This window comes from Ruditapes philippinarum, unplaced genomic scaffold, assembly GCF_026571515.1.
Source record: "Ruditapes philippinarum isolate M1 unplaced genomic scaffold, ASM2657151v2 ctg2542_1_1_1_1, whole genome shotgun sequence".
Lineage (NCBI taxonomy): Eukaryota > Metazoa > Mollusca > Bivalvia > Venerida > Veneridae > Ruditapes > Ruditapes philippinarum.
In genome coordinates, this window is record NW_026857661.1 from 16,872 (window position 1) to 29,950 (window position 13,079).

At 35.5% G+C, this 13,079-nt stretch overlaps 1 long non-coding RNA gene across 1 annotated transcript in view; it reads right to left on the bottom strand.

Moving 5' to 3' along the window:
* Window positions 1–614: 614 nt before the first annotated feature.
* The window catches only part of LOC132750514 (uncharacterized), a 31,982-nt gene continuing 19,517 nt past the window's right edge, over window positions 615–13,079 (bottom strand). The window contains exon 3 of the long non-coding RNA XR_009628559.1: window positions 615–1,010. This is a non-coding gene — a long non-coding RNA (uncharacterized LOC132750514). The remainder of the gene's footprint in view (window positions 1,011–13,079) is intronic.

Here is a 13,079-nt window from a genome sequence, read left to right on the forward strand (position 1 = left end):
ACGAAAATACCCAGGTGCACAACTACACATGCTGATCAACATTCCTATAAAGTTTCATGACTCTAGGCCAAACACTTTTTGAGTTACGTGCGGTGCGACACAAGTTGAAATTTGCAAATTTTTCTTAAGTCAAGGGCAATAACTCTAAAAATACTGAATAAATCCAGACAAAAATACCCACAACATGCTGATCAACATTCCTGTAAAATTTCACGACTCTAGGTCAAATCTTTTTTGAGTTACATGCAACACAAGTTAAAAATTGCAAAATTTTACTAAGTCAAGGGCAATAACTCTAAAATTACTTTATAAATACACACGAAAATACCCAGGTGGACAACTACACATGCTGATAAACATTCCTATTAAGTTTCATGACTCTAGGTCAAACACTTTTCGAGCTATGTGCGACACAAGAGAATGGATGGACGGAAGGCAGACGGACCAGGGTAAATCTAAATGCCCGCCACTAAAGTGGGGGCACAATAACAAATTAATGATAATTAATTTTAGCAAATTTGAACTTGACAGTAATCGGAATGACAAAGGGTCCAACAATGACAGCCTGACTGTAGCAAAAGCTCAAAAAAAATTCTTAAAATTTTTTGAGCAAATAAAATTTGTGTGAAAAACTCATTTTAGTTTGGTCTCTAATTATCACTCATTACAGCTTAAATGAAAAAAAAAATACAGTTTTTTGGATTGGAATGACAAGAGAGACTTGTCTTATAATGCTGCCAGTTTACTGTACATCAGTACCTTCTGACAATATACTGTTAGCTTTTTGTAATTTTATTTAGATGAATATTTCATTGACAGACCTTCAATTAGAATTATAAAGAAGTTAAAAGTTAATACCAATTTTTTAGAAACTATATAAATGATCCTTATAAAAACGTTTAAGTAAGAAATAAAAAGCACGAACCTTTCAAAACAGTTTTACGCTGAACACATGTAACTCAAGTTCTGTACAGGAGTAGCTCAATCTTGCTGTCTTACTTTAACTGTATCTGAAATTAATTAAAATTTGAAAGCTATTAATTAACTAGCTAACTTCAACTACAAAATCAGGGACATAGTTTGTATTGATGTCTAAATTTAACAAAAACAGATAACAAGAGCCACCGCCAGGCTGGGGCAACGCTCGACTTTTTTTACTTTATCTAAAAGCAAACAAAGAAATGTTTAAACAAAATCTTAACGTTTCCTTTTTATAAAATTAATCGGTCTGTCTTGTCACATTAGTTTTGTCTCTATATTTTAAATAGAAACACGCAATTCAATAAATAGAAAATTCTATAAATAGATACACATGGTGGAGTCACATGGTGACACGTGGTAATGTCACGTGGTTGACACTTGGTGTCACGTGGTGGTGTCACGTGGTGGTGTCACATGGTGGTGTCACATGGTGGTGTCACATGGTGGTGTCACGTGGTGGTGTCACGTGGTGAAGTCACCTAGTAGAGTCATGTGGTGAAGCCACATGGTTGTGTCATGTGGTGGTGTCATGTGGTGGTGTCATGTGGTGGTAAAGTCATGTGGTGGAGTCATGTGGTAAAGCCACTTGGTAGAGTCACGAGGTAGAGTCATGTGGTAGTGTCACATGGTGGAGTCTCGTGGTGGAGTCACGTAATGAAGTCACGTGGTGGTGTCATGTGGCGAAGTCAGTCACATGGCAAAGTCATATGGTGGAGTCATGTGGCCAAGTCACGTGGTGGAGTCACCTGATGAAGACAAGTGGTGGTTTCACGTGGTGGTGTCAATGGTGTTGGAGTCATGTGGTGGAGCACGTGGCGAGTCACATGGTAGGGTCACGTGGTGAAGTAATATGGTGGTGTCACGTGGTGGTGTCATGTGGCGAAGTCAGTCACATGGCAAAGTCAAGTGGTAGAGTCACATGTCGAAGTCACGTGGTGGACTCACCTGGTGGAGTCACGTGAGGAAGTCATGTGGTGGTTTCACGTGGTGGTGTCACATGGTGGAGTCATGTGGTGGTGTCACATGGTGGACTTACCTAGTGGAGTCACATGATGAAGTCAGGTGGTGGTGTCACGTGGTGGAATCACGTGGTGGAGTCACATGGTGGAGTCAAGTGGTGAAGTCATGTGGCGAAGTCACGTGGTGGTGTCATGTAGTGGAGTCACGTGGTGATGTCACGTGTGCAGGTCATGTGGTGGAGTGACATGGTGGTGTCACGTGGTGGAGGCACGTGATGAAGTCATGTGGTGGTGTCACGTGGTGGAGTCACATGATATGTTCTGTTATAATATGAAGTTGATCCCTTCAATAATAGGAAAGTTACAACCAGTTACAGACAAAGTCAAGGTCATTAATGAGTGAAGGTCAAGGTCTGTCTGGTTATTTCTAAGGGTTATCCTTGAAGATTATTATGTTAAAGTTTGAAGACAATCCATTCAAAAATAACAAGGTTACAGCTAATAATAGCCAAAAAAACTAGAACTATCACTAAATGTGATTAATACCTAGGAAATGAGGATGTTACTAGTAACAAAATACCTTGTAAAAGAATTGAAATATAGAGTAATGGTTGTGTAAAATTAAATATAGTTGTGGTTCTTGTATGTTGCATTTCCTTTCAATGTGGTTGGCCATTGATGAAGTTTTATTGAAGTTATGCTCTGGACAAGTAGTCTAGTAAAAATAAAATATGACCCAGAACTAATTGCAAAAGTTTTGAATCTTTGTTCATTGAATAGGTCTGGTATATATATATGTCAGAAAAAAAGTTGCACATATAACTCTGTGCACAACTTTTTTTACAAGCGTTCAAAGTTCACGAATTTTAACTTTATATCTTAAGACCCGTACTGTACACCATACACGCAATTTTTTTCCTATGACGTAACAATTTTACGTAGGCAGGCGCGTCATTGAAAACTTGTCATATGATTTCGTGAAACTTCCGTCGAAAAACAAATCATTTTTCATCAACAATAGCGTTTGAATGGCAAAGGTAAGTTTGTTTTGTGTATTTTACATTTACTTTTATCATTTATGCCTTTTTACTTTCACAATAAGTGCCATAGTAAAATATAACAACGATTTTATGTTAAATATTTTTGGAAATAAACAGCAAACCAAGATCACCGGTAAATGTTAGTATTTGATTTTATTCTATTCCTAAAATAAACAATATATATATATTTATAAGAAGACGGTGTTAATAAGACATATTTAATATATAAACTTTGTATTTTCGACATTATATTGTTACTTTGAAATGGACAAATTTCACGATTTTTTAATCTACGGAAGACACAAGGAACATCGCAATGCGATGCAACCAGGTTTTCAGCAAAATATTTCACAGAAGCTTTGTCATGAAGGGGCATTTGTTTTTAATTGAACTTTTAGGAGGAATTATGGCTTTTTTAATATTCCTCAAACAAAAATGATTGAGAAATTTTATGTTGTCTATTCGCCTTTTTTTCCCAAATGTTTTAGAAAGGTAAACAGTACTTTATTTTTGCTTAATTTTTGCATTTTTGCGTCTCTTGTCATTTTCTTTTGTCAACAATATTGGCGTGTGGTGTTTTTGTGCGATATCAAGAAAAGTATGTTCACAATTTTAAAAAAATACTTGAATGATGTCTTGGAAGAAAACATGGGAATTTAGTGAGCGCCTGAGGCACTTGATGACAAAGCTTCTGTGAAAGTTTGGTCAAAATCCATTAAGAAATGTAGGAGAAGTTGCGCACTGTAGAAATTGTTCACTATATATTCTGTATAAGGAAAAAATATACAAAGGGCCATTAATTCGGTCAAATATTATCCAATCACAAAACCCCCGACAATATGTGCCAGGCACTTGATAACAAAGCTTCTAAGAAAGTTTGGTCAAAATCCGTTGAGAAATGTAGGAGGAGTTGAGCACAGAAGAAATTGTTCTCTTTATATTCTGTATAAGGAAAAAATATACAAAGGGCCATAATGCGGTCAAATATTATCCAATCACAAAACCCCGACAATATGTGCCAGGCACTTGATAACAAAGCTTCTAAGAAAGTTTGGTCAAAATCCGTTGAGAAATGTAGGAGGAGTTGCGCACAGAAGAAATTGTTCACGATATATTCTATATAAGGAAAAAAACAAAGGGCCATAATTAGGTCAAATATATACCAATTGCAAAACCCTGGCAATATGTGTCAGGGCACTTGATGACAAAGCTTCTGAGAAAGTTTGGTCAAATCCGTTGAGAAATGTAGGAGGAGTTGCGCACAGAAGAAATTGTTCACTATATATTTTTATATAAGGAAAAAAAACAAAGGGCCATAATTAGGTCAAATATTATCTAATCGCAAAACCCCGACAATATGCGCCAGGGCACTTGATGACAAAGCTTCTGTGAAAGTTTGGTCAAAATCCGTTGAGAAATGTAGGAGGAGTTGCGCACAGAAGAAATTGTTTACGCCGCCCGCCGCCCGTCCGCCCATCCGCCCGCCCGCCCGCCGACATACCTCAATCTAATAACCAGTTTTTTCCTTCGGAAAACCTGGTTAAAAACGGGACATAATTTACGTCGTGAATATGCATTTTTTTTATTATTACAAGGTATTTTTATTGTATATATAACAATATTCAGATTTATGTATAAATTTATATGTAGATTTATAATTTTTGCATAACTAAACATGTAAATGTACATAAATAAATAAATACTTAATTTCAGACATTGACAGGACATTCATGATTTACACACCAACGCTCACATGATGATTATCTAATGTTCAGCTCTCTCTTGTATCAAGGTGATATTATCTATGCACAATTTCTATCTATAACATATGTACGATGTTTGTTTAAACTTGTTCTTTTTTAATATGCTTTTATTTGAAATGAACCACACCAGTAGCAAAATTTGTAAAATCGCTCCCGAGCTTTCATACTACATGATTACCCGGAACATACAATACATTCATTATATGTTCACCTTCCTCGGTCTGTTGTGATTGTATAACTTACTGATTTAATATTTTAAAAATGCAAAGTATAACATAGTACGGATATTTTTTTGTTATTGCCTTCATTTAACACCTACGGAAAGTAATGCCAAATATTCGCATCGTCGTTTACCATTGGCCAAATGGTGTCACGCTTTAGCAACCAAAGTGGAAAAGTAAAATGAACGATTATGTCATTTCGCGTATCGGTTCATGCAAAATATACTTGTTTCTTTTAAATACAAAGTTAATATGCTGATATAAATATATCGCTAAATTCATACATGATTTCTCACAGAATATGTCTTTTATTTCTCTAGATAATATAAGCGACATTACCAAACCATGCTGATGGAACGAACAACGATATGAAGGGCGTTGTATTTCGGTATGTTTATACTGACTACGGTAAATTAATTTATAAAAACTCATGACAATTTCTCTGTAAATAATTTAATATACACATGCTTGCCATTAAGTTTTCATACAAAGGTTCATTGTGTGTTAATCGAAGGGAAATAACATAGGCTATTTAAGGTACGCTGAAATAAATACACATTTTACACTGAATATTTCATTTTTTTCAGAAACCTGTTGTGCATTTCTGATTCCGGCATCTACAAGTAGATATCAACATGGCAAAGTCAAGTATATTTTGTCTTAACAAATGATGGTTTATACATTAATTCATCATGTTACGATAATGTGCCGAAAATGGTCTGAATACTAAGAAAATCAATGCACAAACATATACATTAAAATAAATATTTCATAAACTATATATATTCATATTTTGCACTACATAATACTATTGTAACAGCAAAATAATGCATATACAAAAGAATAATGTATACAGATATGTAAATTTAAAATATGCTTTCAGATACTACGACGTGTGTATTTTGTGCGCATGATGGGTCCCAAATTGTCACTCTCAGAGAGAAGGGAAGCTACAGAACAAACCATGCCAGCGATCTGATGAATTCAAGTATACAAACAAGTCCAACCAAGGCTGTAGTCGGGATTTTATTCACAATAGAAACATTTGAAATAGTTCCAATGTTAAGTGTAACCAAGTTCAAAGGCCTTTAAGATCAAAGTTTAATTGCTAATTCTGTGGTAAGCTTGCTGAAGTTGCATCTGGTAAACGTAGTTTAGATGATTATCCTGTAAGAAGTTTTGATTTTCAGGAATCAATACAACTCAAATGTTCTGAGAGAAACGATTTGTGGCGTGTGAAGGAAAAGATGACTTGGTATCCTTAAAAGAAACAGTTTCATCTATTTTACATATGGGGATGGGAACTTCTTGAAGGACGTCTTGTACCCACAAAATCTACACAACCCGCTGCTCTAGATTTTCTTTTAATTATTATCAGATGCTATTGCAAAAGAATTGCGACTCTAAGAGATGTACCTGTCGCAAACATGATCTCGAATGTTCGGTTGGATGTGGAGAATGTCATGGTATTAGCTGTTCAAACTGTCGGTCAGTTTCAGATATTGACTTTGCAGACATGGAAGACTAGATCTTGTTTTGACACAATGCTCTTAGAACTTAGTTATCAATTTTTACCTGTTTTGTATTGAAATGTATTCATAGTTTGTCTTGTTATTATTGGCAATGTACATGCATCTGGCATCTTGTTTGTACACAAGCAATAGGGGTTTCACTTTAAGTTGTTCATATAAAACTTTGCAGACAAATATGTTCTGTATATTGAACAGTCTCATATCCTCGTGAAGTTAATATATGTAGCTTGTAATAAAAACAAAAGATTTATAATAATACACTGTTCAGGGCCAAAAAACCTTCTTTGTAGAGGCCGAATATAGGCTGCTTCCCCAACCAAACTAGCCACTTTTCCCCCCAGTTTAGTCCTCAAATTTACCCAGTCTTTTGAAATTTCCCATAGAATTTGGAACAAAATTAAATGATGGTGTTGAATTAAGGTCTTTCACTGCCTTAGTAGTATTTCCCAGTGCTTTTTGCTTTTCTATTTTGAAGAACTTGTTAAAAGTTTGTGTTAAATTTGAGACCCCTTTTCCGAAAGTATGCCAAAATCACGCATATTTTCCCCAAGAAAAAGGCTGAGGCCCCTTCCCCAAAAGTAGTGTTTTAGCCCTGCTGTTTGCTTGCCATATGAAGTAGTTATTTAGTATGGTAATTATATTCTTTTATCCAGAGTAAAATTATACAAAAATTTGTGCACAACATTTTACATTGGTGTTTATCACAGAACAACTAACTTGTGCTAGCACCAAATTATGCGCTTTAACTTAAATGTAGTAAAATGTTAGAAACAATCTAACTCTAAACGTACGTACAATGCATACTTATCAATGCTTTCTTATATTTGCTTGTGTTGCGTCAAAATGTATTTTCCTCTAATTGTCAATGTCAAAGTTTATCTACTGTAAATAGAAATGTATTACTATACTGTCTGAAATAGAACGATAATTTCAAATTTATAGAATTAGTATCATATGATGTACACTGTTATGTGTTAGTACAATAACCCTACCATATACTTAGAGTGATTTTAGTGTACATATCGATGTGACAAACATGTAGTTCTTGTGAATGAACTAGCCTGTATATACAGATTCTTTATATTAATGCATTGGTGCTTGCCAAATTAGGTAGCTCTTCGATAAATTAGCAATATAGTTTTATCCCTCGTGTAATCTCAAATTTCAACAAATGACACTTAAAAATGTATATACTACAATTTCTTCATGGTATTTATCATCTGTAGTTTTGGTAATTGTTACTCGCTCTAAATTATACTTACTTGTTGTTGTACTTTTTTTACTTGAAACAAACAAATTATTCAAAATGCGTTAGATGTTCAGAATGTTAGCTAAACAAAAGTGTACCTGAATTATTCAACATTTATCTAAAATACATATGAGCCGCGTCACGACAAAACCAACATAGTGTGTTTGCGACCAGCATGGATCCAGACCAGCCTGCGCATCCGCGCAGTCTGATCAGGATCAATGCTGTTCGCTTACCAACCCTATTACAAGAAGAGAAACTGATAGCGAACAGCATGGATCCTGATCAGACTGCGCGGATGCGCAGGCTGGTCTGGATCCATGCTGGTCGCAGTAGTTTACAAAGTATTTTTTCATGCATAAATATGTCATTATGTTTTGTTTTTACTGTATATATGCATGTTATGGATGATTTGCTGCTTATATATCGAAATTTGACTGGTTAAAATTTTTAACATAAAGTGGGTGGGGTAATTTGACCCCACTTTGTCATAAAATTGCCTATGAAAAATGTTTTTTAATGTTAAATACATATATTTTTGTATCAACATGTGACAGAAATTTGTTTGTATGAAGTTTGCATGTAATAAATATGTTTAACTTATATATGGAAGTGTTTTTTTAGTATCATCGGATAATAATAAATTACACCGATTTCATAACTGAAATTTTAAGGTGTCAACTTGAAAGCTAGAAATATCACACTTCCCCTTCAGCAAAAGAGTGCAACTTTTTTCCTAATATCAAGCAGATATGGTACCATCATAAAATACCAAAACAAAAACTTTTGCAATTAGTTCTAGGTTAGCTTGATTTTCGGGCTAATTTGACTGGACTAAAGGAAAAGTATCAAAGGGCAGTAACTCTGTATTTTGTCAAAATGGAGTTATGGCTCTTGTGCACTGCACATCCTTTTAATGTCCTTGACAACTGTATGACAACTGTATGAAGGTGTATTGAATTCCAAACAGTAGTTTTCAAATTATGCTCTGGACAAAGAAAAGTAACAAAGGGCAATAACTCTGTAATTAGTCAAGATGGAGTTATGGTTCTTGTGCACTGCACTTCCTCTCAATGTGCTTGACCATTGTATGAAGTTATATTGAATTCCAACCATTAGTCTTCAAGTTATGCTCCAGACAAAAAAAGCAATGGAAAAGTAACAAAGGGCAATAACTCTGTAATTAGTCAATATGGAGTTATGGTTCTTGTGCACTGCACTTCCCCATATTGTGCTTGACCATTGCATTAAGTTGTTTTGAATTCCAACCAGTAGTTTTCATGTCATGCTCTGGACAAAGAAAAGTAACAAAGGGCAATAACTCTGTAATTAGTCAAGATGGAGTTATGGTTCTTGTGCACTGCACTTCCTCTCAATGTGCTTGACCATTGTATGAAGTTATATTGAATTCCAACCATTAGTCTTCAAGTTATGCTCCAGACAAAAAAAGCAATGGAAAAGTAACAAAGGGCAATAACTCTATAATTAGTCAAGATGGATTTATGGTTCTAATGCACTGCACTTCCCCATATTGTGCTTGACCTTTGCATTAAGTTGTTTTGAATTCCAACCAGTAGTTTTCATGTCATGCTCTGGACAAGGAAAAGTAACAAAGGGCAGTAACTCTGTAATAAGTCAAGATGGAGTTATTCTTAAGCACTGCACTTCCTCTCAATGTGCTTGACCATTGTATGAAGTTATAATGAATTCCAACAATTAGTCTTCAAGTTATGGTCCAGACAAAAGAAAGCAATGGAAAAGTAACAAAGGGCAATAACTCTGTAATTACTTTAGATAGAGTTATGGTTCTTGTGCACTGCACTTCTCCTTATTGTGTTTGACAATTGTATGAAGTTGTTTTTAATTCCAACCAGTAGTTTTCAAGTTATGCCCCGGACAAGGAAAAGTAACAAAGGGCAATTACTCTGTAATTAGTAAAGATAGAGTTATTGGTCTTGTGCACTGCACTTCCTCTCAATGTGCATGACCATTGTATGTAGTTATATTGAATTCCAACCATTAGTCTTCAAGTTATTATGCTCCGGACAAGGAAAATGCAACGGACGTCTGGACCGACCGACCGACCAACCGACCACCGGGTAACTCCTATATACCCCCCAAAACTTGGTTTTTGGGGGTATAATAATAAAAAGAGCACAGCTAGGCGGAGCATTTTATGCCAAAAAGTGTACTGTTTTTCTTTAAGAAGAACCTTCATATACATTGTATATACAGTTGCTGTTTCCAAAGCACCAACATCAAGTTGTTATCTTGTAAGTAAAAATGCTACAACAGATGGACAGAAAGATTCCAGTGGTATAACATAATAACAAGAAACATGGCAATGCCATGAAACCAGGTTTTCAATTATCACCATAGTAGATAAATATGTTGTATTTGAAATACAAATACAAGCAACAAACAATGTAACTATGTGCAATGTAAAACATGAATAATGTAGGAGGAATTGCGCACAGAAGAAGTGTTCACTATATATATTCTGTATAAGGAAAAAAAACAAAGGGCCATAATTAGGTAAAAAATTATCCAATCACAAAACCCTGACAATATGTGCTAGGGCACTTGATGACAAAGCTTCTGTGAAAGTTTGAACAAAATCCGTTGAGAAATGTAGGAAGAGTTCAGCACAGAAGAATTTGTTCAATTCTGTATAAGGAAAAAAAACAAAGGGCCATAATAAGGTCAAATATTATCCAATCACAAAACCCCGACAATATGCGCCAGGGCACTTGATGACAAAGCTTCTGTGAAAGTTTGGTCAAAATCCGTTGAGAAATGTAGGAGAAGTTGCGCACTGTAGAAATTGTTCACTATATGATTCTATATAAGGAAAAAAATCAAAGGGCCATAATTAGGTCAAATATTATCTAATCGCAAAACCCAGACAATATGCGCCAGGGCACTTGATGACAAAGCTTCTGTGAAAGTTTGGTCAAAATCCGTTGAGAAATGTAGGAGGAGTTGCGCACAGAAGAAATTGTTCACTATATATTCTATATAATGAAAAAAAACAAAGGGCCATAATTAGGTCAAATATATACCAATTGCAAAACCCTGGCAATATGTGTAAGGGCACTTGATGACAAAGATTCTGAGAAAGTTTGGTCAAAATCCGTTGAGAAATGTAGGAGAAGTTGCGCACTGTAGAAATTGTTCACTATATGATTCTATATAAGGAAAAAAATCAAAGGGCCATAATTAGGTCAAATATTATCTAATCGCAAAACCCCGACAATATGCGCCAGGGCACTTGATGACAAAGCTTCTGTGAAAGTTTGGTCAAAATCCGTTGAGAAATGTAGGAGGAGTTGCGCACAGAAGAAATTGTTCACTATATATTCTATATAATGAAAAAAAACAAAGGGCCATAATTAGGTCAAATATATACCAATTGCAAAACCCTGGCAATATGTGTCAGGGCACTTGATGACAAAGCTTCTGAGAAAGTTTGGTCAAAATCCGTTGAGAAATGTAAGAGGAGTTGGGCACTGTAGAAATTGTTCACTATATAATCTATATAAGGAAAAAAAACAAAGGGCCATAATTAGGTCAAATATTATCTAATCGCAAAACCCCGACAATATGCGCAAGGGCACTTGATGACAAAGCTTCTGTGAAAGTTTGGTCAAAATCCGTTAAGAAATGTAGGAGGAGTTGCGCACAGAAGAAATTGTTCACTATATATTCTATATAATGAAAAAAAAACAAAGGGCCATAATTAGGTCAAATATATACCAATTGCAAAACCCTGACAATATGTGTCAGGGCACTTAATGACAAAGCTTCTGAGAAAGTTTGTTCAAAATCGGTTGAGAAATGTAGGAGGAGTTGCGCACAGAAGAAATTGTTCACTATATATTCTATATAAGGAAAAAAAACAAAGGGCCATAATTAGGTCAAATATTATCTAATCGCAAAACCCCGACAATATGCGCCAGGGCACTTGATGACAAAGCTTCTGTGAAAGTTTGGTCAAAATCCGTTGAGAAATGTAGGAGGAGTTGCGCACAGAAGAAATTGTTTACGCCCGCCCGCCCGCCGACATACCTCAATCTTATAACCAGTTTTTTCCTTCGCAAAACCTGGTTAAAAACAAGAGCACCGCTAGGCAGAGCATTATATGCCCGAAAGTTTGTTTTTTTTAGTGAGGATGAAGCATTTATTAGACATGGGAATTAGCTGTTCATCCTATAAAATTTTACAGATGTAGGTTGATTAATACTTAAGTTATTAATAAAGACCTAAACCTTTGACCTTGTGACCCTAAAATCAATAGTGGTCATCTACCTTATTTGGACAATCATCCTAAGGAGTTTGAATATTGTGGGCCAAATGGAACTTTAGTTATGCTCAGGAAACTGTTTTAAATTTTAAGGTAATAGTGACCTTGACCTTTGACCCCAAAATCAACAGGGGTCTTCTACCTAATATGGACAATAATCCTATGAAGTTTAAATATTGTGGGCCAAATGGAACTTAAGTTATGCTCCGGAAACTGTTTTCAGTATCAAGGTAATAGTGACCTTGACCTTTGACCTTGTGACTCCAAAATCAATAAGGGTCTTCTACCCAATATGGATAATAATCCTATGAAGTTTGAACATTGTGGGTCACATGGAACTAAAATGATGCTCCAGAATCTGTTTTCTGTATCAAGGTAATAGTGACCTTGACCTTTGACATTTAGATCCCAAAATCAATAGGGGTCTTCTACCCAATATGGACAATCATCCTATGAAGTTTGAACATTGTTGGCCAAATGGAACTTAAGTTATGCTCCGGAAACTATTTTCAGTTTTAAGGTAATAGTGACCTTGACCTTTGACCCCAAAATCAATAGGGGCCTTCTACCCAATATGGACAATCATCCTATGAAGTTTGAACATTGTGGGCCAAATGGAACTAAATTTATGCTCCGGAAACCAAATTGCTAACAGACAAATTGCTAACGGGGGTAAACTGTTTTCAGTATCAAGGTAATAGTGACATTGACCTTTGATCTTTTGACTTCAAAATCAATAGGGGTCTTCTACCCAATATGGACAATCATCCTATGAAGTTTGAACATTGTGGGCCAAATGGTACTTAAGTTATGCTCAGGAAACCAAATTGCTTACGAACAAATTGCTAACGGACGGACAGACGGACACCAGGGGGTATAACATAATATAACAAATATTTAAGGGCATATAATTAATGTACTCAATATAAGTGATCATCCTATATGAAGTTTGACAGTTGTTAAACTATTCACAACATTAAAGTCTGGTGGCAAATTTGTGCAGCAAAGTAGAACATGCTGGCGATATGCAC